This window comes from Erinaceus europaeus, chromosome 4, assembly GCF_950295315.1.
Source record: "Erinaceus europaeus chromosome 4, mEriEur2.1, whole genome shotgun sequence".
Classification (NCBI taxonomy): domain Eukaryota; kingdom Metazoa; phylum Chordata; class Mammalia; order Eulipotyphla; family Erinaceidae; genus Erinaceus; species Erinaceus europaeus.
Window position 1 is genome coordinate 97,474,295 of NC_080165.1, and position 25,321 is coordinate 97,499,615.

Below are 25,321 nucleotides of genomic sequence, written 5' to 3' on the forward strand. Positions count from 1 at the left end.
TTTCTCCCCCCACTGCTTAGCTTTGGTTTACTCTGGTGTTGGGGGTGGGGGGTTGAACCTAGAAAGTTAATGCTTCAGACATCAAAATAATTTGTATAACTAGTATGCTGCCTCTCCAGCCCTTGACTCAATTTCGAAACTGTACTTTTGAGGTTCACCCAGTCTCTTCCTTGAAGCCACTTGTCCATGTGGGTGGAGTAAGAGATGTGGCTGTACTATGGAGCTTGTTAAATCCCCAAGAATGGAAGAGCTCCCCCCATCCCCGCACACACACACTTCTTTGGGGCAGGGACAGCAGAAGTCATTGTCAGTCACTTACATGTCTTACAACAGACAAAGGCAACAAATATAGTACCTTTTTCTCTGATGGCAGAGTCTCCCGGCATGAAGAAGGAAACATAATGGGAAAATGGGCAATAGTCACAGAGTGCTTCTGTGCCTGTTAATGAGGTTTACATGAAGCCTTCCAGTGAATTAATGAAGAACAACGATTTTGGCACACATGGTGAACAGCTGGCCAGCTTGATAAGTGAGATGACTAGGAGGGCTCAGGACTTACTGAGGGTGAGAAGGATCAAACATCAACACCAGCTTGGCACCTTCCACCTTGCTCCTCTGGCCTCTCCCCTGTTCTGGGAGACATAGAACATATTACAATCCAGGCTGTCTGGTGGAGCCAAGGGGAAGAGGAACCAGGCTGTGATCTGGCATCTTGCTTGAACTGAGCTAAAAACGAAGCCTGTGGCAAATCATGAACTCTTCTTGCCTCCGGTTTCTTCATTAGGGTTCTGGTGACTTTCGGAGAGGCAGTGTGTATGGGGAACATACCAGTTCAAGTCTGGCGGCCAACTCTAAGTCACAGGACTGATATTTCATGTCTATGTATTCCTTGGACTTATTTTTATATGTATGTTTGTTTTAGCACTAGTTTCCTCATATGTTGGCCAAGCAGTCTTTTCTTACTTATGTGGGTAAACTGTTCTGGGCAATCACATGGAATAACTTAGAAGACATTGCACTGAGCTTGCTCTGTCAGTTGAAACTCTGTAGATGAATGGATATCTTGTACCAGTTCCTTCCTATACATATACCTAAACCTCTGCCTAGGTTTCATTTAAAGAACTGGTTCAGTGGCCAGGCAGTAGTGCACCTGGTAGAGCGCATATACTACACTGTGCAAGAACCCAGGTTTAAGCCCTAATCTCCATCTTCAGGGAAGGGAAGCTTCATGAGCAGTGATGCAGGTGCCTCTCTCCACCCACCCTCCCTCAATTTCTCTCTGTCTCTATCTAAAATAAAGAATTGGTTCAGGCTGGAGAGATAACATAATGGTTATTGAAAAAGACTTCCATACTTATGCCTCCAAAGTCCCAGGTTCAATGCCTGCACTATCATAAGTCATAGCTGAACAGGGCTCTGGTAAAAACAAACAAACAAACAAACAAACAAACAAACAGGTTTTGGGGCTGGGGAGAGAGCACTACTGTTATGAAAAATGACTTTTGCTGTAATTTTAGGGATTTCAGTCCTTCTGGTTGCTTTAGGGTTTCTTTGTCTTCTTCTAAGTCCTTAAGGTGTGTAGTAAGGTCATTTATTTGAGCTTTTCTTGTTCTCTAATGTGTGTTTGTATGGCTATGAGTTTCCCTCTAAGTACTGCTTTAGCTGTGTCCCATATATCCTGATAGCTCGTGTCTTCAGTTTCATTTGTTTCTAGAACATTTGAATTTCTTGCTTGATTGCCTCTTTGCCCTAGTGGTTATTAAGTAGTATGTTGTTGAGTTTCCAAATGTTGTGACTTTTAGTAATTTTCTGTTTGTTCTTAAGTATTAGCTTTACTCCACTGTAGTCCCCAAAATATGCTTGGGATGATTTCAATGCTCTTGAATTTGCTGATACTGTCTTTGTCGGGGTGGGCAGTGTATGGGAATGTACCCCTCTTATCCTATAGTCTTGTCAATATTTCTACTTTATAAATAAAAAGAAAATGACTTTCATGTCTGAGGCTCTGCATTCTCAGGTTCAACCCTCAGCACCACCATAAGCCAGAGCTGAGAAGCTGAAAAGTATTCTCATCTCAGTCTACCCCTTTCTCTCTCTCCCCTTCTATATCTCTCATTAAAATACAATCAATGATTGAAGTATAGCCAGTCTGAGATTTGTAAAACCAAGTGGTAGGCTGGAATTCCAGGTTGGGCCTGATGTTATAGACTTCAAGCAGAATTCCTTCTTCCATGGGAAACCTTAGTCATTGCTGTCAGGGTCTTCAGCTGAGTAAGGAAGACCCACTGCTGTGATTGAGGATAAGTTCCTTTATGTTAAGTCACCGGATTGTAAATGGCAACCACATCTATTTGAAAAATTGGGGACTATAGGCTCCCCAGGTTGACAATGAATATCACCCATCACAGAAACCTGCGAGGTGGCGCAGCCAGTAGAGTGCAGGGCTTGCATGTATGAAATTTCAGGTTTGATTCCTGGCACTACGTGACAGCACACAAGACAAAACTAGTGGAGCTCCATGGGTGGGAGATGCATGTATTGGTGTCTCTTTTGCTCATTTGCTCTCTCAGAAATGAAGAGATTACTCTTTAGATAAAACTAACCATCACAAGCATTACCATGGTTATTGATATTCCAAGGATCAAGTGATATATTTGGACTTGTGGAAAACTCTTTCTTGGCTTTTGGTGGTTGAGGTCAGATGGAGCTGAATGACTTGAATGATAGAGACACTTAATGAAGGTGACAGTCCATCAGACTAACCTTTCCTAGAGAGCATTATGGAATTTGCGATGATTGAGTGAGAGTAAACACAATGTCATGGAGAGGATATTAATTTTGGAGGTCAGACGGACTTGAACTATTTAGAATATTGGCCACAATATATCTTCCTCTCCCCCATGCCACATTGTGATAAGTAACTCAACCTCTGGGATGTTCTTTTTATCTTTCTATCAAAACAGGAAAATAAATAAACAAAAACCATTTTATTCTTTTAGGCTGGTTGCACTAAATATAGGATGTAGTCAGCATGATTTATATATAAAGTAACTCCTAATTTCCATGTCTGTATATCTGTTCAGTATTCTTTGAATTGTTATAATATGCCATTTGTTTTCATCTAAAGATTTTCCTGTGAGGGGTTGAAGCTGCATTTAAGAGTATTGGAGAGAATGCAAGGAGTTAGGGAAAGCTAGGAATATCAGTTGGATGGGGAAGAGTAAGGTGTTCAAGTGTGCCTAGGCATCCTGTATTTGCAGGGAAAATGCATCACATCATGAGCTCTTTTGATGAGCAGATAAGATGGAATATTCTGAAGTGGTGCTTTGTCATCCCAGCTGAGAACTGAAGTAGGATGAAAGCTGAGTGTTGCTTTCTACTAGTTGGGCCCAAATGGGAATGAAAACAATGTACCTTTTCTGAGGACAAGCTACCCTTATTCTCAGTTCTGTTTCAGATACTTCTTGTCTATTGGGTAATGGCGATTCTGAAATACTACCACATCTGTCTCCCACCAAATTGTTTGTGGCATCCTGTTTGGTTTTTTGCCCTGGGATACTTGACTCTCAGAATGAACAAAACAATCTGTTAATATTGGTACATATTTCTTTATGCTTGGCAGTCTTATCAAGGACAGCTTGCTGTGTGTTAGAATGACACTATATATATATGTATATATACATACATATATATGTGTGTGTGTATATATATATATATATATATATATATATATATATATATATATTTCCACCATTCATTATGGATTTTTTTGCCTTTATTTTATGTGGTGCCAGTATGCAGTGCTCAGATGGCATCCAGAACCTTATGCACGTGAGACTTTGGCTTTCTTGCTGAGCTACCTCCTTGTCCCCAAAATATCACTTCTTAATGCAATACCTGTATCTAACAGCACCACTGAATTGGGTTGAATGTCTCTGTCCTCTCATATGCTGCCATTTAAACCTTCCCATGCAATGGTGTTGGAAAATAAGGTCTTTGGAAGGTAGATTATAGCATCATGAGGGTGATTCATGTGCTTATGGGGGCTGTGAGAGACCTTGCTGTTGGTCTCTGCTCTCAGTCTGTGAGGCTGCAAAGAGAAATTGGTCATCTGCAGTCCAGGGCAGAGAGCAATTTGTTTCTATTGTTGATCAGCCACCCAGTTTATGGCACCTTGTTACAGTACTCCAAAGTTACTAAAGCACCCATCTAAACCAAATCAGAGCAGCTGAGAGGTGGTGCAGTGGATAAGACATTAGACTCTCAAGCATGAGGTGCTGAATTTGATCCTCAGTATCCCGTGTGGCAGAGTGATGCTGTGGTTCTTTCTCACTCATTAATAAATAAATCTGGAGCTGGGTGGTGGCATACTTTGTTGAGTACACACATTATTGTGCATAAGGATCCAGGTTCAAACCCCTCATCCCCACCTGCATGAAGGAAGCTTCATGGGTGGTAGTTCAGTGCTGCAGGTGTCTTTCTATCTCCCAGTTGCCCCTTTCCCTCTCAGTTTACATTTGTCTCCATCTTATATATACATATATTTACCTGAAAGCAAGCAGAACCCCTGTCATTAAGTCCAGTGCATTTTTTATTTTATCCTTTTCTTTTTTGTTTCCTTGAGGAAACTGAACCCTTTGAAGGGAGACTTTTTTTTTTCTGTCTCTGCTTCATTGTCTAGCACATGGATTGGGCTACTGTCAGGGTCTCCTGTGTGTTTGTTGGATGAGTGAACAAGCTGTGAAGGAACTTCTTGATCCATGCTGTGCTGGTGACCTGGCCAGCTGTGGAGGCTTAGTGATACTTCTGGAATGAAATACTTTGCACCAAGAGAAACTCAGAAATAGAACTGAATCTCAAGGGGCATGGATGGATGGATGGATGGATGGATGGATGGATGGAAGGAAGGAAGGAAGGAACAGCCCAGGGAGGCCAGCACCATCTGTGCCTCCAGATCAACAGACCACAAAGAGGAACACGGAATTGAGTGAGTTCTTGTCAATGACAAGAACTCATACCAGCTGGAAGATGCACCTGGGGTGGCTTTGCTCCTTTTTCCTTGAAGACCTGAGTAGATATAAATTGTACTATGGTGTAGAGAGCTGCCATTGTGTACACAGGGGGTGGGGGAGGATGGCACCTGCTCGTAAGACCCTTGTCCAAAAAATGAAGCCACCTGTCACAAATTGCCTGCAAGTGAGCTGCTGCTCTATGGGGCCAGCATGGCTCTCAGTAGGTTTCTGAGCAAAGTGGAGCTTAGCACAGCTTTGATGTTGCCAGCCCTCGGGGACCTCTGCTGTTGAATCATTATCAAGTATCCTTGAGTGGGGGAAGAAATGAGTTTGAAATATTCATATTTATATGTGCTAATGTTTTCCTGCATTTGTCCACCCAGATCAAACCTATTAAAACCATACCCAATAAATTTTTTTCCCTTCTTCTTTCTTTTTTGATAGGGAGAGAGACAAAGAGACACCTGTAGGCCTACTCCACCACTCAGGAAGCTTTTCCCCTGCAAGTTGACGGCTTGAACTCAGGCCCTTTTGCACTGTAATGTGTGCGCTCAACCAGGTGCACCACCACCGAGCCCTTATTTTATTTATTTATCTATCTATTTATTTATTTATTATTGTATACAGACAAAGAGAAATTGAGAGGGGCGGCAGGGTAGAGAGAGGGATAGATACAGAGAGACACCACTTGTGAAGCTTTCCTTCTGCAGGTGGGTACCAGGGGCTTGAACCCGAGTCTTTGTATACTGTAATGTGTGTACTTTCCCAGGTGAGCCTGGGAATTTCCTGCCTGACCCTGGGAATTATTTTCTTGGAAAGCCTGCAAACTTTTTCTACCCAGCAAACTCTCATTTACCCTTCAAGATTCACATTTTGTTGGTTGAACTGAGTCAGGCACCTGTGAATGATGACTCAGGGATGGTGGCTGCTGTTGACAGAACCCTGTGGAATTGCATTGCTCCAGTATTGTGGACATTTTTTCAGCTCAGGCCTACCCCATAAGGGAGCCTCGTATCTTCATGTCTTGACTTGCTCTGCTAAATTGTGTTTTATTAATGTGTGTGATGGTAGCAGTGCTCGGACTACTGTGCTAATGACTGATAATTGCCTTAATGAGCTATTTATCAGAAATACAGCAATGCCAGTAGGAATGAAACCAGACCCCACCACAGCTGGTGGTGTAATAGCCCCTTGACTGGCTTCAGGGAGGAGCAGACTGCAGGCTTCTCACAGGAAGGGCAAAGAGCTCCGAGTACTCGCTTTCCCTTGACCACCAAGTTGCTCTAACTCGTGAATCGGCCATTGTACATCTCTGGGGGGAGTCTAGGTGGTGCTGGGTACTGGGTAACAGATCTCGGTGGCATGCAGTAGCAAAGGCTTTGTCCCCATGCTGCACGGAAGTCATTTGTGGCATTGTTCTATGCTGTGCTCACTCTGGGATCTAAGCACCTTCTGTCAGTGCCTTCAGATGGGGAGATACTTTCAGGTAGCAGTGGGATGTGAATAGTCACACCCTCATCTGACTGTGCAGTGATAAGAAAGTGTGTGTGTGTCTGTGGGCAGTGTCCCTATAGAGCACGCATGTTATGCACAAGGACACTGGTTCAAGCTCCTGGGCCCTATCTGTAGGAGGAAGCTTCATGAGCTGTGAAGCACTGCTGCAGGGGCCTTTCTTTCTTGGTCCTCCCCCACCCCAGCACTGCAGGGGGGTTACTTCACAAGAGGTGAAGCAGGCCTGCAGGTGTCTGTCTATCTTTCTCTCTCCCTCCCTATATCAAAAGAGAAAGAGAAAGAAAATAGAAGAAAAGAAATGTATGTGCCATAGGAACTGTTCTTTTTAGTAATACAGGTGGGTTGGTGGGACAAGGGAAGGATTTTCTGTCCTTTCAAACCCAGAGGGTGGGCTAGGAGGGGGCACAGCACATAAAATGTTAGATTCTCAGGCTTGAAGTCCTGAGTTTGATTCTTGACATTGCATGGACCAGAGTGATCTGCTATTATCCCCATTACTAAATAAATAAATTATTTACGAAAATGAAGGCAAACATATAGCACATAATCAAATGCTTTTTTTAAAAAGTTAATAAATTCAAGAGAGTAGCTAAGGAAGTAGCTAAGGTAGAATGCAGGACTTGCTTGCAAACCTGGTATGAGGCCCCCAGGCCACATGTGCCAGAGTGGTGCTCTGGCTTCTCTCTTTCTCTTTGCTCTCTTACTTGAAATAAAATAAATCATTGCAAATCAGTACTAGGGAAGATTGGACTTAGGTGTGTCTTCCAATTGGAAGGAGCTTCTTAGCCAGATTAAAGACTGGGTGGGGTGGGAGGGGTCATCATGGAACTGCTTGCTCTCCACTTCTTCTCTTTGACCTTCATGGGCAATTCATATTCACAGAAGACAAGGCATATGTAATGGATGGTTTCCTGGAAAAATGCATGAACTACTGAGTCCCTTTGCTGCACTGCCCTTTGGGATCGATCCACCTCTCACCCTGGCTTGTAAGCATCCTCTGGATGGGGGGATACTGGCTGTTGTTTATGCCTGCAATCTTAGAACTATATAGCATGCCCTGCAGTTTGTAGACATGTCCACAAGTAGGGGCTGATTGAATGAATGCATTACTGGAGAAGGCTTGCATTAACCCACTTATTTATGGCAACTTATTTATGACAACTGCTTTTTTTTTTAATTGAGAGGAATGATTATTTACAATAAACAGTAAATACAGTTGTTGGTAAATATGTGGACTTTATTAGTTTTCTGAAAAACACTCATGCCAGCCTGGGTCCTCCTTCACCATCATGCACCAGGGCCTAAAAGCACTTCCCTTTCCCCAGTGTCCTTTACATTGGTGCAGTACACCAAACCCCATCCAACTTCTGCTTTGTGTTTCCCCTTCTGCTCTTATTTCTCAACTTCTGTCTATCACTGGGATCATCCCATATTCACACTTCTCTTTCTGACTTACCTCACTTACCATGATTCCTTCAAGCTCCATTTAAGATGAGGTGAAGAAGGTGAAATCACCATTTTTAATACTCAACTAGCATCGCACTGTGTATATATACCACAACTTACCCAGCTATTCATCTGGGTTGCTTCCAGGTTTGGGCTATTACAAATTGTACTGCTATGAACATAGGTATACACAAGCCTCTTTGGATGGGTATGTTTGATTCCTTTAGGATATATCCCCAGGAGAAGAATTGCAGGGTCATAAGGTAGGTCCATTTCTAGCCTTCTGAGAGTTCTCCAGACTGTTTTCCATAGGGGTTGGACCAATTTACGTTGTCACCAGCAGTGAAGGAGGATTCCTTTGACCCCACAACCTCTCCAGCATTTGTTGCTAACTTTTCTGATGTATGACATTCTCACAGGAGTGAAGTGGTATCTCACTGTTGTCTTTATTTGCCTTTCTCTGATAATCAGGCCTTGGAGCATTTTTTCATATGTTTATTGGCCTTTTGGATCTCTCTATGCAGAATATTCTGTTCATATCGTCTCCTCATTTCTGGATGGGGTCATTTGTTTTCTTGTTGTTGAGTTTGGTGACCACTTTATATATTTTAGTTTCTAGCCTTCTGAGGATGGAAATTACTTTTGTGGTGGGGTGGGAGGAGGTGTGGGAAGAGAATTGTGCACACTCTCTGCCTGACTCTTCTCTGCATCCTGGCTGGGTTTCACCCTTCTTTTTTCCGCCAAGAAAATTGAGAGACTTGAAAAAACTAAAAGAATGAGTTATGAAGGTGAATGATATTCCTGTGCACTTCTGTGCTGGATCCTCTTCTCTTAAATGCTTCATGTAGATTAATTTATTTTGTACCCAAAGTTGTGTGAGACAAGGTTCCCTGGCTGTCAGCCTGGTTTTGTAGATGTTGAAACTGAACACAGGAATGGGGAGAAATTGACCAGGGGTCACAGAACTCAGAAGTGACAGGCAGGCTTTCTCTAAGGCTTTGCTCTCCAACTGACTCGCTTTAATCTCAGTACACTGTCCCTGTCTGCCTCACCACCAGCATTTCTGGAAGTTACATGGTGTGAAAAGACCAGGGAGTAACACAGAGAGGAGCTCTGAGTCTGATTGTCTCCTTCATTGAGAGGGTTCTCCTGTGTTGCTCCGGTGGGGCTGGAAATCAGAGATGAGTAAGCCATCATCCCATTTTCAAGGAGCTTGTCGTTGAGGGAGATGTCACATTACAGATAATTTCCACATAATGACACAGTCACTTTCCTGGAAAGTGCTCAAGAAGCTATTTGTCCTCTTCCCAGTAGGTGGTTATGTAAGGAGGTTTTTCTGCAGAAAGTCCTCCACAGTCTTGTATTTCAGACATGCACCAGGTTCATTCACAAGGCTCCAGGGAGGCCTGAAGACTTGATCCTTGGGGCTGCGTGGTGGTGCATCTGGCAGGGTGCACATACTACAGTGCTCAAGGTCCCAGTTTTGAATCCCCAGTCCCCACCTGCAGGGAGAAAGTTTTACGAGTGGTGAAGTAGTATTGCAGGTGTCTCTCTGTCTCTCTTTCCCTCTTGATTGTCTCCTAATCTCCCCCTTCTTTCTTGATTTCTGGCTGTCTCTATGTAATAAATAAATAAAGATAATTTTAAAAAAAGAAGAAGAAGACTTGAGCCTTGGCTCAGCTTTATGTCTGCAGCTGCCCCTGAACTTGGTGTCCCATTCTGATCTGATCTTACCAGCATCTCCATGGAGCCAACTTGGGTCCCCATTTCACTTTCTTCCTTTTGCCCTCCTGAATGACCTGTTGGCTGGGTGACCTGTTAACTTTTCCATTTATTCAACTGTATGTCTACTCATTCATTCACTTGAAAAATGCGTACTTTTTTCTTTTTTGTTTAAATTTGTTTATTTTGGATAGAAACAGAGAGAAATTGTAAAGTTCCCTCCCCTGCATGTGGAGACTAGGGCCCTTACACACAGTAATGTGTGGGCTCAACCAGGTGTGCCACCACCTGGCCAAACTCATGTTTTTCCCACTTGTTTATTACTATTATTATTTCTTTTTGGTTAGGCACTGTGGAAAACACATCAGTGAATAAAATAAAGGTTGTTGTCACACACTTAAATTCTAATGAGGAGGCAGTGAAAGTGGTGTCAGATGCATGATTTCATTTACATTATTATTTTTTTGAGAGAGAGAGAAAAAGAGAGAAAAAAGAAGGGAAGGGGGGTGGGGGAGAGAGAGAAATAGCATCAAAGTTTTTTTCAGTGTGTTGGGAGCTGGGTTCAAATCTGGTTCTCTCACATGGCAAAACAACACACTGTTGAGGAGAGCTATTTTGCAGGCTATTTACATGAAAGTGCCAGAATAAGCAAACTAATAAAAACAAGATGCTGACTGCTTATTACCAAGGTCTGGGGTTAGAGGGTGAGGAGACAGGGAGAAGCTGCCCTTCTAAGTAGGGAGTTTTCTTTTGGAGTGATAAAAATTTGGAACACAGTAGAGATAGTGATTGCGTTAAATAACACTGGCTTGTTCTCTTAGAAATAGTTCAGTTTATTCTTATGTTGCCTTTAGTTCAGTGAACTTGAACCAATCATTCATCCTCACTGAGAACAAATCTTTATGTAACTTTTCTGAAGTCAAAAGGATGTTTCTGGCCAGACTTTGTTTGGGTGTGTCTTCTCTTCCTGAAAGCAGAGATGAAATTAATAGGCCAGATTGCCATCTCTAGAAAAATCTGCCTCCAAGGTCAGTTCTTTGGTCAGAGAACTTGGTTTTTTGGAGGGTTCCACCATCCCCAAAGCTGATGAACAACTATCTGTGTTATAGTTGGGGTTCATGTCTCCCCAATTAATATGAGATTCTTATCTATATTAACATAAAACCCACTTATTCGAGGCTATTACTTTTTTTTGCCTCCAGGGTTATTGTGAAGCCACCCCCCTGCAGGTGGAGAGCAGGGGGTGGGGGCAGGTGGGCTGAACCAAGATCCTTACTCTGGTCCTTGTGGTCCTTGTGCTTTGCACCATGTGTGCTTAACCCACTGCACTACCACCCAGCCCCAGCCCACCCAGACCTTTTAGGGGCTGCAATAAAGCCAACAAACATATTGGTTTGAATGAAAATGAGACTTGATTTCCTTAAATTAGAGACAATGAAAAACACTCAGAATGGAGTTTCTCCCTTTGCTGTTTCTCCCTTTGCTGGTGCAGCCCTCTCGTGACTTCTGCTCAACACAGCTCAGCTCAGCTCAGCTCAATGTTATTCTCTCAGATCCAACTACATCTCCATCTCTATGTTGCTTCCTCTCTTCATCTTCCTCTGCTCCTGGCAGGTATGATGCAGAGCCAAAGGTCCTCTTCTTTCTAGTCATTTGCCTTGTGTTCATCCTTTGGGGGATCTTTTCCCTTTATTTGTTGCTTGGTACCAGGAATTCTGGAAAATGTAGTTTTTATCTCTCATTGCACACCTTAATTCTGTTCTTCTATATTTTTTAGTCATATAATATTGATTTACAAAAACATAATATAATAGGGGTATAAGTTCATACTATTTCCACCACCAGAGTTCTGTGTCCCTATCTCATTTACTGGAAACTGCAGTAGGTCCTTCCAAGGTCACATATATGGGTTGACTTTATAACTGTCTATGTCACTGTTTTAAATACATATGTATATATATAATCTGTCTATATATTTTTAAAATATTTTATTTATTTATTAATGAGAAACATAGGAAGAGAGAAAGAACCAGGCATCACCCTGGTACATGTGCTGCCAGGGATTGAACTCAGGACCTCATGCTTGAGAGTCTGATGCCTTATCCACTGCACCACCTCCCAGACCACAATCTATGTATATTTTTTTGCCCATTTTTTTCTACAGTCCTGCCTTCTCTTCCTAAACCTACACCTATTACTGTTTCTGAGTGCCCTCCCTTGCTTTTTTCCTCTTCTCTCTCAAAGGAAACAGTACCTGTTTCTCCTCTGGCATTTTCCAGATTCTGTTCTCTTTCAGTGATGGTATAAAAACAAGGTTCCTGGTGCCAAATGCTTAGGGTCCTGGTAGAATGGAGGTTCAGAGCCCTCTCTCTGGTCATCTTCCCTTATCATTTTTCCCTCTGGGAGTATGGACCAGATTTCTTTTTGGAGTGCAGAAGGTGGAAGTTCTGGCTTCTGTAATTGCTTCTGTGCTGAACATGGACATTGGCAGGTCAATCCGTACCCCCAGCCTGTTTCTGTTTTTACCTAGTAGTGTAGGGCTCCAAAGAGATGAGTTTCCAGGACACATTGATGAGGTCATTTGCCCAGAGAAGTCAAGATGGAATTATAGTAGCATCTGCAATTTGTCCACCTTAATTCTTTAAGCATAGGTAACAAACATCCTAGCAGTGACCTGTACCACTTATCCCTCAGCTGTTCACATGCACACCACTATTTATTGCTGAAGAACTGTCTTCCTTCTGGGAGTCTAGACTTGTGGTCCCTGGCAAGCTGAGTATGCCTACCTCATCAGATCTCAATGGAAAACCTGGCTCTGAGCCTCTGAGCAGCATCCTGGGTAGATCACAAGCTCATTGCTGGAAGGTTGGATACAGGGGATAAAGTCCATGCCGACTGACTCCCCTGGGAGAAAACTCTCCAAGCTTAGCCTGGGCTTTCTCCAGACTTTCCTCTATGCCTCTTGCAGAGTTTGCCTGGTAACTCTTTACTGCAAAAAGTCATAGCCATGGGCCTGCTAAATAGCTCACTTGGATAGTGTGTTGCCTTGCCTTGTGTGCAGCCCTGGTTCAAGCCTGGTCCCCACTGCACTGAAGGAAGCTTTGGTGCTGTGGTCTCTTTCACTGTCTTCCTCTCTGCCTTGTCTGTCTCTTTCTAAAAAGGGATGTATGTGGGGAGCTGTAGTGCATTTATTTGCCTACACATGTTGCCATGATCAAGGACCCAGAATGAAAGCCCTGGACTCTGTGTGTGTGGAGGGGGAGCTTCACGAGTACTTCACCTGAAGCAGTGCTACAGGTCTCTCTCTCTCCCTCTCCCTATATATTCTCTCTCTCTCTCTCTCTCTCTCTCTCTCTCTCTCGTTCCCTCTCCCTCCCCCCTCTTTCTCCTATTCCCCTCTCAGTCTCTCTGCCCTATTAAATAAAAATAAATGGGAAAAAATGTCATAGCCATGAGTATGTATGCATAGACACTGATTTATGCCTTTCCCCAAACTCATGGACCTGGACTTGGTCTTGGGGATGTCTGCTGCTCTCTCCTTTGGCTGTTTGATTTATTGAATGGTTCACCTAACAGACCATTGGGTGTGATTAGTGTTCACTGAACCTTGCCTATCCCCACAGCACATGTGCACAATGTCCAGCTGTCTCTGCTATGTGACCTTGAAAGACTGACTCCCACCTCATCTGCTTCATCTGCTGCCATGGGTCATTGGCTTCCAAGACATTTCCGTCTGTTGGATGCAGTGTAAGCTGCAGAGGTGACTGATGCGCAGACACAGGATCTCTCTCTCTCTCTCTCTCTCTCTCTCTCTCTCTCCTCCAGGGTAATTACTAGGGCTCAGTGCTAGCACTACAAATCTGCTCCTGTGCCATTTTCCCCATTTTATTGGATAGGAGAGAGAGAAATTAAGAGGAAAGGTAGAGATAGAGAGGGAGAAAGATAGACACCTGATGACCTATGTAACTGCCCATGAAATGACCCCCACACACAGGTGGGGAGCCAGGGACTCCAACCAGGATCCTTGTTCAGGTCCTTGTGCTTCATACTATGTGTGCTTAACCCAGTGCACCATTGCCTGGCCCCTGAAAAAAATCTCAATTTGAGAGAGGAAGTGTAAGTTCTGTAAAAGCTGAATCCCAGAACTTTGTGGAAATCAAGCACTCTGATGCTTCCTCTATATGATAGGAACATTTATTAAGGAGAGATTTCTGACTGTGGTCTTTTGGGAGTTAGGAGAATAATTGTGAGGCATCCGTAGAGTCTGGGTGTCTGGAGAAAAAGACTTGTCCTCCTCCCCGATCTCTTCTGCTCTGACTTTGTGTCAGTCTGACCCTCCTACTTCCACTTTTCTTCTTCTCTACCCACTTGCCTACCTGTCTTCTTACCTGTCCATCCATCCAGCTTGCTCTACTGCTGAAATTGATTAGGGATGCAAAAGAAAGGGTCCTCTGTCCCTCTGGCATTTCCAAAGGACTAATAATCAAATGAGCATGGTGCATTTGATAACAAAAGAAAAAAAACAGAAAAAAATTAATAACATGTATACCTCCTTTACACACAGGAGAGACACAGAAATTGTAAAGCTTCCTGTGCATAGTCTTGAAATAGCTGCCACAGTACAGAGGTGTTTGGGAAGAAGAAGGGAAATCTACCCAGAAAGGATGTGTCAAAGTAGGCATGCAGGCTTAAAGCTCAACTTTGTCCATGGATGGTATCGTCTATAAGGGAGACACAGACCTCAAAGGCAATCTCCATTCTTTTTTTTTTTTTTAATTTCTTTATCGGGGAATTAATGTTTTACTTTTGACAGTAAATACAATAGTTTGTACATGAATAACATTTCCCAGTTTTCCATATAACAATACAACCCCCACTAGGTCCTCTGTCATCCTTTTTGGACCTGTATTCTCCCCCCACCCCACCCCCACCCCAAAGTCTTTTCCTTTGGTGCAATACACCAATTCCAGTTCAAGTTCTACTTGTGTTTTCTCTTCTGATCTTATTTTTTCAACTTCTGCCAGAGAGTGCCACCAGGGTTTCCACTGGGGCTCACTGCCAGCGCTGTGAATCTGCCACTTTTGATGGTCATTTTTTTCCTTTTTATTTTTCTTTCTTTGTTTCTATCTTATTGGGTAAGACAGAGAGAAATAGAGAGAGGAGTGGAAGAGAGAGAGAGGTAGAGATGATGGACACCTGCAATCCTGCTTCACCTCTTGTGAAGTTCCCCCCTGTAGGCAGAGAGCTGGGGTTCGAACTCAGGTCCTTGTGCATGGTAATATGTGTGCTTAACCCAGTGTGCCAGCCCCTAGCCCCTCCATTCTGTCTTTAGAGACCCCAAAGAGCACATAGGTTAGAGCACCTGGTATCATCATGGGAGCAACACTGAAACTTCATGAAGGGTGGTATGGTGCTGAGGTTGTCTCCCCTCTTTTTCTCTGTCTTTTTCTCAATCTCTTAAAAAGAAAAATCAGCTTGAAATTGCACAAGCATGAAAGCCTGGTGATTTGTGTGTAGGGAGAATAGCCTTTTGGGAAAGACATACTGTGGGAGTGTGGCAAATTTTTGCTCCCTTACAATTATGTGTCCGGCACCATGATAGAAACTGGGGGTAGAGAATTGAGTAGTAGTCAAGGGGGAGGGGGGAGGGGGAGGGGGAGGAGCGAGTGATGTGCTGGATTCATCCAGCTGGTAAAAGGGCAGGGTGACAGGAGAAATTCACCCAGCCTGTGTACATGGAGGTCATCCAAATAAGGGGGCCACCCGTTGCAGGTGGTATGTCCTGCCATTTAAGTGAAAGGCAGAGAAGAAACACATCTGGGCAAGTACCCCAAAGGCTAATTTAAATGATTCTTTAGGGACTAGGACTATAGAATAATGATTATGTAAAACAAAACAAAACAAAACAAAACACCTGTATGCCTGAGGCTCTGAGATCCCAGATTCAACTCTTAGTACCACTATAAGCCAGAGCTGAGCAGTGCTCTGGTGTCTCTGTCTTTCTGTGTCTCTGGTCATCTTCCTGTCTCTCTCACTAAAGTAAATTATATATGTGTGTGTGTATGTTTATATATACATATTTTTAAATACTCATTTTAATTCTTTTTTGTTTTGTTTTGTTTTGTTTTATACTGAACCACTACTCAGCTCTGGCTTATGGTGGGAATTAAACCTGGGAGCCTTAAACCAGGACAGTTATTTTGCATAGCCATTATGCTGTTTCCCCTGCCCCAAAATAAAAGATTTGTTTGATGTGTGTGTGTGACAGACACACACACACACAGACACACACACACACACACACATACACACACACACCAACCAGAGTCCCCTTCTGCATAAGGGGGTACAGAGCTCTAACTGGACTCTGGCACATTTAGGAGATATGCTCTCCCAGCTTAGCCCCCTCCCTGGCTCCACTTGGCTTTCAGAAGACTCCCAGTCACCTTTAGCATTGAGCTGGGAGCATAGATATTCTCCAATTCAAGCGACCCTTCTCCCTACCTGCCCCTGACCATCAGAGCCCAACACCCAGATTTAGTGGGGCTCTTCTCACCTTTGCACACTTCCTGTAGTGATTCCAGGGCCAACCCCCATCCCTGAGCCCTTTGCAGTGGAAGTGGTTTTGGAGTCAGCACTTGTGACTGGAGGAAGCCAAATAACCGCTTTTATTTTTGGTGTTACTTGGGGTTAGAATTTCTTTTGTTTGTGATTTACCTTTGGTTTAAGAAACTTGGCCTGATTTCTGCATTCAGAACACCCATTAGTCAGCTTGCCCCAACCCACTCCCTCCCTCACCCAGGTGCTTGTTAACCCTGCACTCCTTACCTTGATTAGCAGGCACCCCCTCTCAGGATTTTCCTAAGGTGGTCTGAGCCTAGGCAGGTATTATGAGCAAAATCAAAAATGATAGCAAGTGTTAGGCACTTTTTAAATGCTGCATATGGTTTAGCCTCATTTATTTTTTTTTCCCAGATTTCAGAAAACCTCAGGTATTCTCAAATTCACCTCTCCAGGTCTGCTTTTTCATTCAAATGGCAGGTGGGGTGGGGTGGGGTGGGATGGGGTGGGGTAGGGTGGGGTGGGGAGGCACGATTCATGTCAGCAGATCTCCCCCAATGCTCCCGCTATGTTAAAGACATGAGCTTTACCTGGTAAAGCTGTCTTTGTGGTCCTCACTTACTATTTTCATCATTATTTCCAATTTTGTTTTATCTTGTTTTATTTTAACCAGAATGTTCATTGTTCAGCTCTGATTTATGGTGGTGCTGGTCATTAAAACTGGGACCTCAGAGTGAAAGAGCACTTCTGATTCGAACCCACACAAACTGATACGACTCCGTATATAAGTGAAGTATAAGGAATTTATTCTTAAATTTTGAAAGAGTGAGAATAATGCCAGTACTCAAACTTACACAAAGACAAGAGACAAATCCCAGCTGGGAAATCCCAGGCCAGGGTGCCAATATGGCCCCGCCCCGTTGCTCTGAGATCTTGAAGTCTGGAACTCGTCTCCCTTTAAAGGGTTTAGGAGTGAGGGTTTTCCAGGGGGCTATGTGACATTTCTGTGCTATCTTTAAGGCAAGCATTCCAAAAATCATTTGTGCTGGGAAGCTATGGTTTCTTGACATCAGGAAGCAAGCATTTTTTTACAGAAGCAGAGAGAATGTGGGTTAGTGATAACAGAAGGAAGTTTCAACATATGTTTGACTATCAAACCTTGTTGTTCTGGTTTTGGGATACAAAGGGGGAAATTCCACTACTATCTTATTCTCTACAAGTTGCTTTTAATCTCTAAAATTACCTAGCTTTCTATATGAGGGATTCCTAATTGAATCAGTTTTGGGGACTTGCTCCTTTACAAGAGCCACAGGCATGAGATTCCTTTGCAGAACCATTATGTTGTCTTCCCACTCCATTTTTGTTTTTAAAGATTTGTGTGTGTGTGTGTGTGTGTGTGTGTGTGTGTGTGTGTGTGTGTGTGTGTGTGAGAGAGAGAGAGAGAGAGAGAGAGAGAGAGAGAGAGAGAGAGAGGGAGAGAAACCACTCTGGCACATGTGATGTCAGGGATGGAACTCCAGACCTCATGCTTGAGGATCCAGTGCTTTATTCACCATACCACTTACCCAGCCTTTGGCCTTAATTTTTATAATCACACATAAAGCAGGTACTAGATTTACTCTCCACATTTTATATCTGAGGAAAACATTTTATATCTGAGTAAACTGAGTTATTGCAGGGTTCAGTAATGTGCACAGGTGCTTCTGCTAGTATATGCAAAGCAAAGAAAGGGAGGGAGGAGTGGGACACACACAAAATATGTTTTTTTGCCAGAAGAGACTATTAACAGGAAGGTGGAAAGACAAGTCATTCACCAGGAGAAAATTGTGCCAGTCACTTGCTGATAGAAAACTCCTTCCCAGAATGAAAGATCTCCCCCATCTCAACAGGAAGAAAGCAAACCATACAGTTAGAAAATAGCAGATGATTTAAATAGACCCTTCACCCAAGACAGTATAGAAAAATGAAACAATGTCCTGCAGTACAGGGGAAATGAAAATGTAAGTGTAACCAGCTTCCCACTCTCCATTTATTAGAATGAGTGAATGAAGAAGAAAAAAAAAACCTTCTCAGCAGTGCCCACTGTTAGTAAGGATGTGGAAAAATGGCATCTTTAGAGGGAAATGTATCCAGGAGAGAAGCAATTACAGAAGCCAGACCTCCCACCTTCTGCACCCCATAAAGACCTTTGATCCATACTACCAGAGGGATAAAGAATAGGGAACCTTCCAATGGAGGGGGTAGATTATGGAACTCTGGTGGTGGGGATTGTATGGAATTGTAGCCTTTTATCCCACAATCTTGTTGATCATTATTAAATCACTAATAAAAGACATTAATTAAAAAAATAAAAAGACAAACAAAACAACATAAAAAAAGTATGGGACTATTCTCAATGTGTCCTTGACAGTTTCTTAAAAAAAGCTTAAATGTGTATCTCACCACAGAATTCAGCAGTCACGTTTTTGGGCATTTATCCCAAGAGAGGTAAACAGGTGTGTTTGCACTTATTGCTATGCACACATTTTAGGGATTTTATCTGTAATAGCTCAAAAATAAGAAATGGCCCCAATTTCCTTTAGCAGGTGAATTATCATTATTACTGTTCTTTTTTGAAACCCAGCTAGTTGGTTTGTCTTACATTTTGACAGATGTATATTTGTTTCATTAAAGCCTTACTGGGAAGTAGTATGTAAAAGCTTCACACATTTAATGCATACTATTTGATTCATTGGATATAATTATAAACTGGTAGTATGAACTCCACAATCAAAGCGGTAAGTAGATTCACTATCAACAAATAAACTATTAAACCAGTTGTGGTATAGCCTTACAATGGAGTAGTATGCAGCAATCAAAAGGAATAGTCTTCAGTGTGTAACAACTGAGATGGACCTTGAGGGTGTTCTGCTGAGTAGAAAAGGCCAGTCTTAAAGTTCACACTTGATGGTTCCATTGTCTATGAAATTATCTAAGTGACAGACTTGCAGAGCATAGGAAAAGATCTCATCAGTTGAACTTTACCTGAAAACAAAATAAAAAAAGAATGCATGGGGCAGGGGAGACAACATAATGATTATTCAAAGAGACTCTCATGCCTGGTACTCCAAAGTCCCAGCTTCAATCCCCCCATATCACCATAAGCCAGAGCTGAGCAGTGCTCTGGTAAAGAAAAATAAATTAATAAATGAAAGCCTAGAGTCTTGAGTTTGGTTACCAACATCAAATGTACCAGAATGATGTTCTGGTTCAGTCTCTCTCATTAATGACATAATAATTTTTTTTAAAAAGAATGCATCAAAAACTAATGAAATCTGAATAAGCTATAGTCATATTGATCATACTGTGCTTATGTTAATATGGTTTTAATATTTGCTGCAGCTTTGTAAGCTGTTCCTATTGGGAGATAAGGGGTTGAAAAATCCATAGGTTCTCTCTGTACTGTTTTTGCAACTTTTGGTGAATCTGTAAGTATTGGGGAGTTAAAGTAAATCTAAAGAGTAGAAGACAGAAGGAGCTGGGTGGTGACAAACCTAATTGAGCACACATATTACAATGCTCAAGGACCCAGGTTCGAGCCCCCGGTCTCCACCTGCAGGGGGAAAGCTTTGCGAGTGGTGAAGCAGTGCTGCAGATGTCTGTCTCTCCCTCTCTATCATCCCCTTCCCTCTCAATTTCTGGCTGTCTCTATCCAATAAATAAAGGTAATTAAAAAATTAAAAAAAAAAGAGTAGAAGACAGTACATTGATATTTAACAGAGGATTTGATGCAGTCATTGCCTGCAAGAGACTTGCTCTCTCTTAGGGTCTCAATTTTCTAGACTCTGTCTTCTTTGAGTTTCTCTTCTCCCATCCAGCATCTACTAGTAGCAGTTAGTTTAGATCAGACACATGCTCACCCTTGACCCCAAGCAAGCAGATGACAATGTTCAAAAGCTTCTCAGATGCCACCTGGATCCAGGCACAGGTGAGACTCCAAGAGACTTAGTCTGGAGAATATAAGGGGTGCTGAAAGAGCTAAGACCCTGACGGTGGGAGAGGGTCACTAAATGGCCTTGCCAGAGGGGTCTCTCTTCCTCATTTCCTCCTTGTCCTCATCTCCCTATTTCTTGGGTCTTTCACCCCAGTCTGTTTCTGATGTCCTTCCACATCACCTTTCTAGACATTTGTCAAAGTGCCCCAATCAAACTCATCAAGTAACAGATGGAAATGTCCCCTCCTCTCCTATCTGTCTGTGTCTGCCCACATTCTTCCAGAGTCTTCCATGAGAGGGGGCTTTTAATTTTTCTTTCTAGTTTCTTTCCTGGTGTTTTTTTTTTTTTTTTTTTTTTTCTGGCATGCTAATTTTACAAGGAAAGTAATGTTCCTGTCACTTTTCCTCCTGTGATTTATTATTTTAAGGGTTTGTTTTGCTTTTTCATATTAGAGTTTTGGGCTCTTTGGGGTGTTGTTTTCCAAAGAAGAAGCAATTAAGACCACCTTAAAGATCAGATCTTTTTAAATAAGTCAACGGCAGCTCATACTACTCACTGAGCCCTGTTCTGTACTAAAGATGGAGGAAAACATTACTTACCTAGTCACATTCCAGTCAGACTTTTTTTTTTTTTTTTTGTAGTTGTTGTTTTGCTATTACAGCTATTGTTGGGGCTTGGTGCCTGCACAGCTCCACCATTTTCAATAGCTTTCTTTCTCTCTCTCTCTCTCTTTGGTGAGAAAGAAAGAAAGAAAGAAAGAAAGAAAGAAAGAAAGAAAGAAAAGAAAGAAAGAGCAAAAACATGGCTCTACCACTTGTGAAGCTTCATCCCTGCAGATGTTTATAGGGGGCTTGAACCCAGGTCCACATGCTTGTTAACAAGTATACTCTACTAAGTGAGCCACTATGGTAGGCCCTCCACCATTCATTGTTATTTGGGCCTCATTTTTATATATGACTAATGGTCCTTCTCTTCCTTAGATAGAGCCACTTTGGATGATTGAATTTATGTTTGCTAGACAGATAGATGAATTTACTCAACTTGCCAAGTATTAAGAGGATAAGTTAGGTTTGAACTCTGATGAGTCTGTGCAAAAAGCTCAGATTTGCAAATGTTATAGACACCTAGCTTCTCTGACATCTGCTGTCTCCTCACTGCTCCTGGGAACATCTCTGGATGCACAAGCCGGGTCTGTGGACAGGGTGCTCTGTGCTCCAGCCTTAGTCTTTCATGCCCAGTGGGTTTCATACCCTGGTTCCTTTCTCCCTAACTCCCACCTCCCAAGAGTGGGTCTAGCTAAAATGCTGTCTTTGATGGTCCTGTACCTGGAAAAGACACCTGCAGTCTGCATCAGCATTTGCAAAATATTCATGCATTTTCAGTACATGTATCTCCAGCCCCCACACTTCATGTACCTGAATGGGAGTCTGGGGAAGCCTATGGCTCTGAGTTTGGGAGGATGGGCATCAAAGCATACACTCAGCTCATAGTATCAGATCTCAATTCTCTTTCAGCATTAATCTGTTCCTTTGTTTTCCCTATAGATATAGAAGAGAAGCACTCTATAGAAACCCTGGAACCCAAATATGATCTTTTATTTTTACAAAAAAAAAAAAAAAAAAAGAAAAGAAAAGAAAAAGCAAGAAACAAAATATAGCCAAAAGTGAAGCCCCATCCCTTACCAATCTGTATTTACAAGTTGATCATTATTTTTTTATTTGTTTGCATTGAAAGGGAGAAGTTCTCACCCCACCCCACCCCTGTTTTATGATCATGAGAGAGAAGCAGGGGGAAAGAAGAGGGCAGGTATTGGAAGGTAAAGGAAAGGCCTGCCTTATTTAAATAAGCAGAGATCTGCAGTGATGAAGCAATAATGCAAACAGGCCACATAGATCTCAGGAGATGAGTTGGAGAAAGTTCTGTTTAGGGAGAAGGTTCTCTAAAAGCCCCAGCTCCTCCCCACCCTGTGTTCTCCAGGGAGGCATGAGGGACTCTGAATATGACAGGAGCCTTCAGGCCTTCATGTTCTGGGATAAAAGCTGTTCTCCTGAGAGTGGAAGTGGCATCCTTTCCACTTTTCACACCAAACCTGGACTGGGTTGTGGGTTTATAAGTGGGAATTCGACAGTCTTGCTTTTTATTTCCAAAAGTGCAGTTGTCAGAAAACTAAATTCCAGTCTCCATTTAAGTAAATTTTGGGGGAAAATGTTGGAAGTCATTGCTTCATGGTTGGGGATCTATGGGGGGGTGTGTGTCATTTTGTCCAGCTGTGGTGGGCACCATATCTGCTCAGCAGGAACTGAGCCTGACTCTGACTTGCCTCATGTAATGTGCAGCAGCCCAATCTCTTTATCATTGATGCAGGGCTGGGCAGCTTCCCTTTTCTTCCCCAGCCACTATGTTTACATTTGACAGTCCTGCAGAGATGGGGGGTGGGGTGGATTTTTAAACTTTGAGAGCCTGTTTCCACCTCTTCCTGGTATCAAGAATGTGAATAATAATGCCCAATTAAATAGCTATTTCAGAAAAAAAAAAAACTTAAGAGTTGATAAACATCACAAAAACCTCCAGATCTCCTGACATTGCTTGAGATGGCTTCAAGCATATGCTCCTTTTTATCTAGGTGGGGGGCGGGGGAGAGAAGGAGAGAGACACTACCCATTCAGGGATATTATAAGACACTACAGACTAGAAGTTTAGTGTTGCTGTTTTCCCCTGCCCTCATTCTGGCCCCACTTTCACCTGTCTCCCCTCCCTGCTCTTTCATTAGTGCTCATTCTCTCTCTCTCTCTTTCTCTCTCTCCTTCCCCCCTTCCTCCAGTCTTTTCTTCATGGGTGACCCTAGGGAATACCCTTAGACACAGCAGGGAGGGAAGTTTGTGTTTCTCTGGGAAACTGGACCATGCTAGATGGAAAGAAGGATGGGAAACAAGGATGCATCACTCAACTGTCCTGACCTATTCTGACAAATGTGTTGCTGGCTTATTTGGGGCAATTATGTTGTGCTCATCCACCTGGGCCAGCATCTAGACTTTTTAATTCGAGCGTCTCTTGTCATCACTTGTAAGCTCTTGCCATTTATTTCTATGAAGGTAAATACTTTTGTTTTTCCTTTAAAAGTCTTGTTTGTAAATATGAGTTGGAAGAAAAACATCATTCTTCCTTTTATTTTAAGGAAAATGTGGTGCATAAAAAGAAATGTGACTGCAGTTGGTTTTGATGGGATTTTTGCCTTGTACTCACCTTGAAAAATCATGTGCCTGTAGGTATTTTAAAGCAACTTTAAAAAAAGAAAGAAAAAGAAGAAATGAAAAGAAAGAAACATACTTCCACAGTCATCTAAGTAAATACTCTGAACATGTCCTGCTACAAAAGAAAATTAAAACATCCCTTGGACATACCTGTCAACTACATCTTATATTTTGCTGAATTTATGAAGTTGGCAAGTCAGATTAGTAGATTCTCTGAATGTGGAGTTTTTCAGTCTCTGCAAAGGGCAGGTTAAACTTGAACTTCTATCAGATTCCAACAAGGCATAGCTTGAGCTTTCATCCTGTTTTTGAAGGTGTTAATCTCTGGGTGGTATGAACTGTTAAGTCTTTCCATTGAGTTGCAAATACAAACATTTACTTGTCCTTGAAGAAGTTTGGTGTAGATTTCCAAAATGCTAATGTTTTGAGGGAGGATAAAAAAGATGTTTGGGGCTGAGAGGTGGTGCACCTATTTGAGTGTACATGTTGCAAAAAGATGTTCATGTTGGGGAGGGTGTACCCAGTTAAGGGCACATAGTACAAAGCACAAGGACATATGCAAGGATCCCAGTTCAAGCCTCCTGGTCCCCACCTGAAGGGGGGAAGCTCCAGGCAGGTCTGCAGGTGTTTGTCTTTCTTTCTCCCTCTCTATCTTCCCCTCTTCTCTCAATTTCTCTCTGTCTTATCTGATAAAATGGGGAAAAAAATTATACGGCCACCAGGAGCAGTGGATTTATAGTGCAGGCACCAAGCTCCAGTGATAACCCTGGAGACTAAATAAAATAAAATAAAATAAAATAAAGATGTTCAAATTTAAACCCTTGAGACTGACTCCCATTCACTCCATGGTGTCCCTCATGCCAGTTCTTTATTTTATTTTTTGAATTTATTGGTTAGAGACAGAAGTTGAGAGGAACAAGGGAGATAGAAAAGGAAAGAGAAAGAGAGACACCTGCAGAACTGCTTCACCTCTTGTAAAACATACCACCTACCCTGCAGGTGGGAACAAGAGCTCAACCTGGATCCATAGTTTGATCTATATATGGGCACCACCTCCCCCAACCCATGTCAGTTCTATGCCAGGTGCTTGGACACAGCTAAAAGCTAGCTGAACACTCAGTCTCTGCCCTCCTAGAGTCCAAGCATGGCTCCCTACAGAGTATCGTTGTTCTCTTCTTACTAGGTGTTTGGATGTATCTTCTTTAGACCTCATTATTTAAAAGGGTGCATCTTTGGAAATAAGAAATGTATATCAAGCCCGAGAAATAGCAGATCAGCCTGCAAATCTGACTTCTTGCTGTCACATGTTCTCTGAATGACATTCTCTATTCCTTTTGCCACTTGTCTGAAGGCTGACATATTAGCACCATATGAAAGTTGGATGGGGTAGGAGGGATAACTTTCTCATTAAGTCTCTTTGAACTTAGTTGTGAATTTTTTCCAAAACCGAAATGCTTAATTTCTTTACAGCTGACCTCTGTCTGGTGGGACAGGCTTCATGGAAGAGGTGATTTTTCAATAAATAGGGTCTGGCAAGACAATTCAGCTGGGGGATAATTTGGAAAATGAGCACTCCAGATGGTCTACAGTAAAAGTGCTTTGATTTTATTTTAAATGCATACAGCCCCTCTCCATTTGTTGTCAAATATGTAAGTCTGAAATTCTAGGAATTAAGAGAATTTCAGAAACATATTTAAACTCCATCATGAAAAGTTGTCTTTAGGAGAAACTTAAAACTTGATTTTCAAGGTATTTCAATTACTATTTATTTGAGAACGCTCCATACTGTTTTCCAAAGGGGCTGCACACTTGCATTCCCATCCACAGTGTAACAGAGTTCCTT

At 42.4% G+C, this 25,321-nt stretch overlaps 1 protein-coding gene across 5 annotated transcripts in view; it reads left to right on the forward strand.

The window, feature by feature from the left end:
- The window catches only part of LARGE1 (LARGE xylosyl- and glucuronyltransferase 1), a 705,604-nt gene that overhangs the window by 124,360 nt on the left and 555,923 nt on the right, over window positions 1-25,321 (forward strand). The window contains exon 1 of one of the 5 annotated variants that reach the window (XM_060190107.1): window positions 13,421-13,439. The exons of the other annotated variants lie outside the window; for them this stretch is intronic. The gene's annotated coding sequence lies outside the window, so the exon portion shown is untranslated. Of the gene's footprint in view, window positions 1-13,420; window positions 13,440-25,321 lie in introns of those variants that run through there. 5 annotated transcript variants of the gene reach the window in all.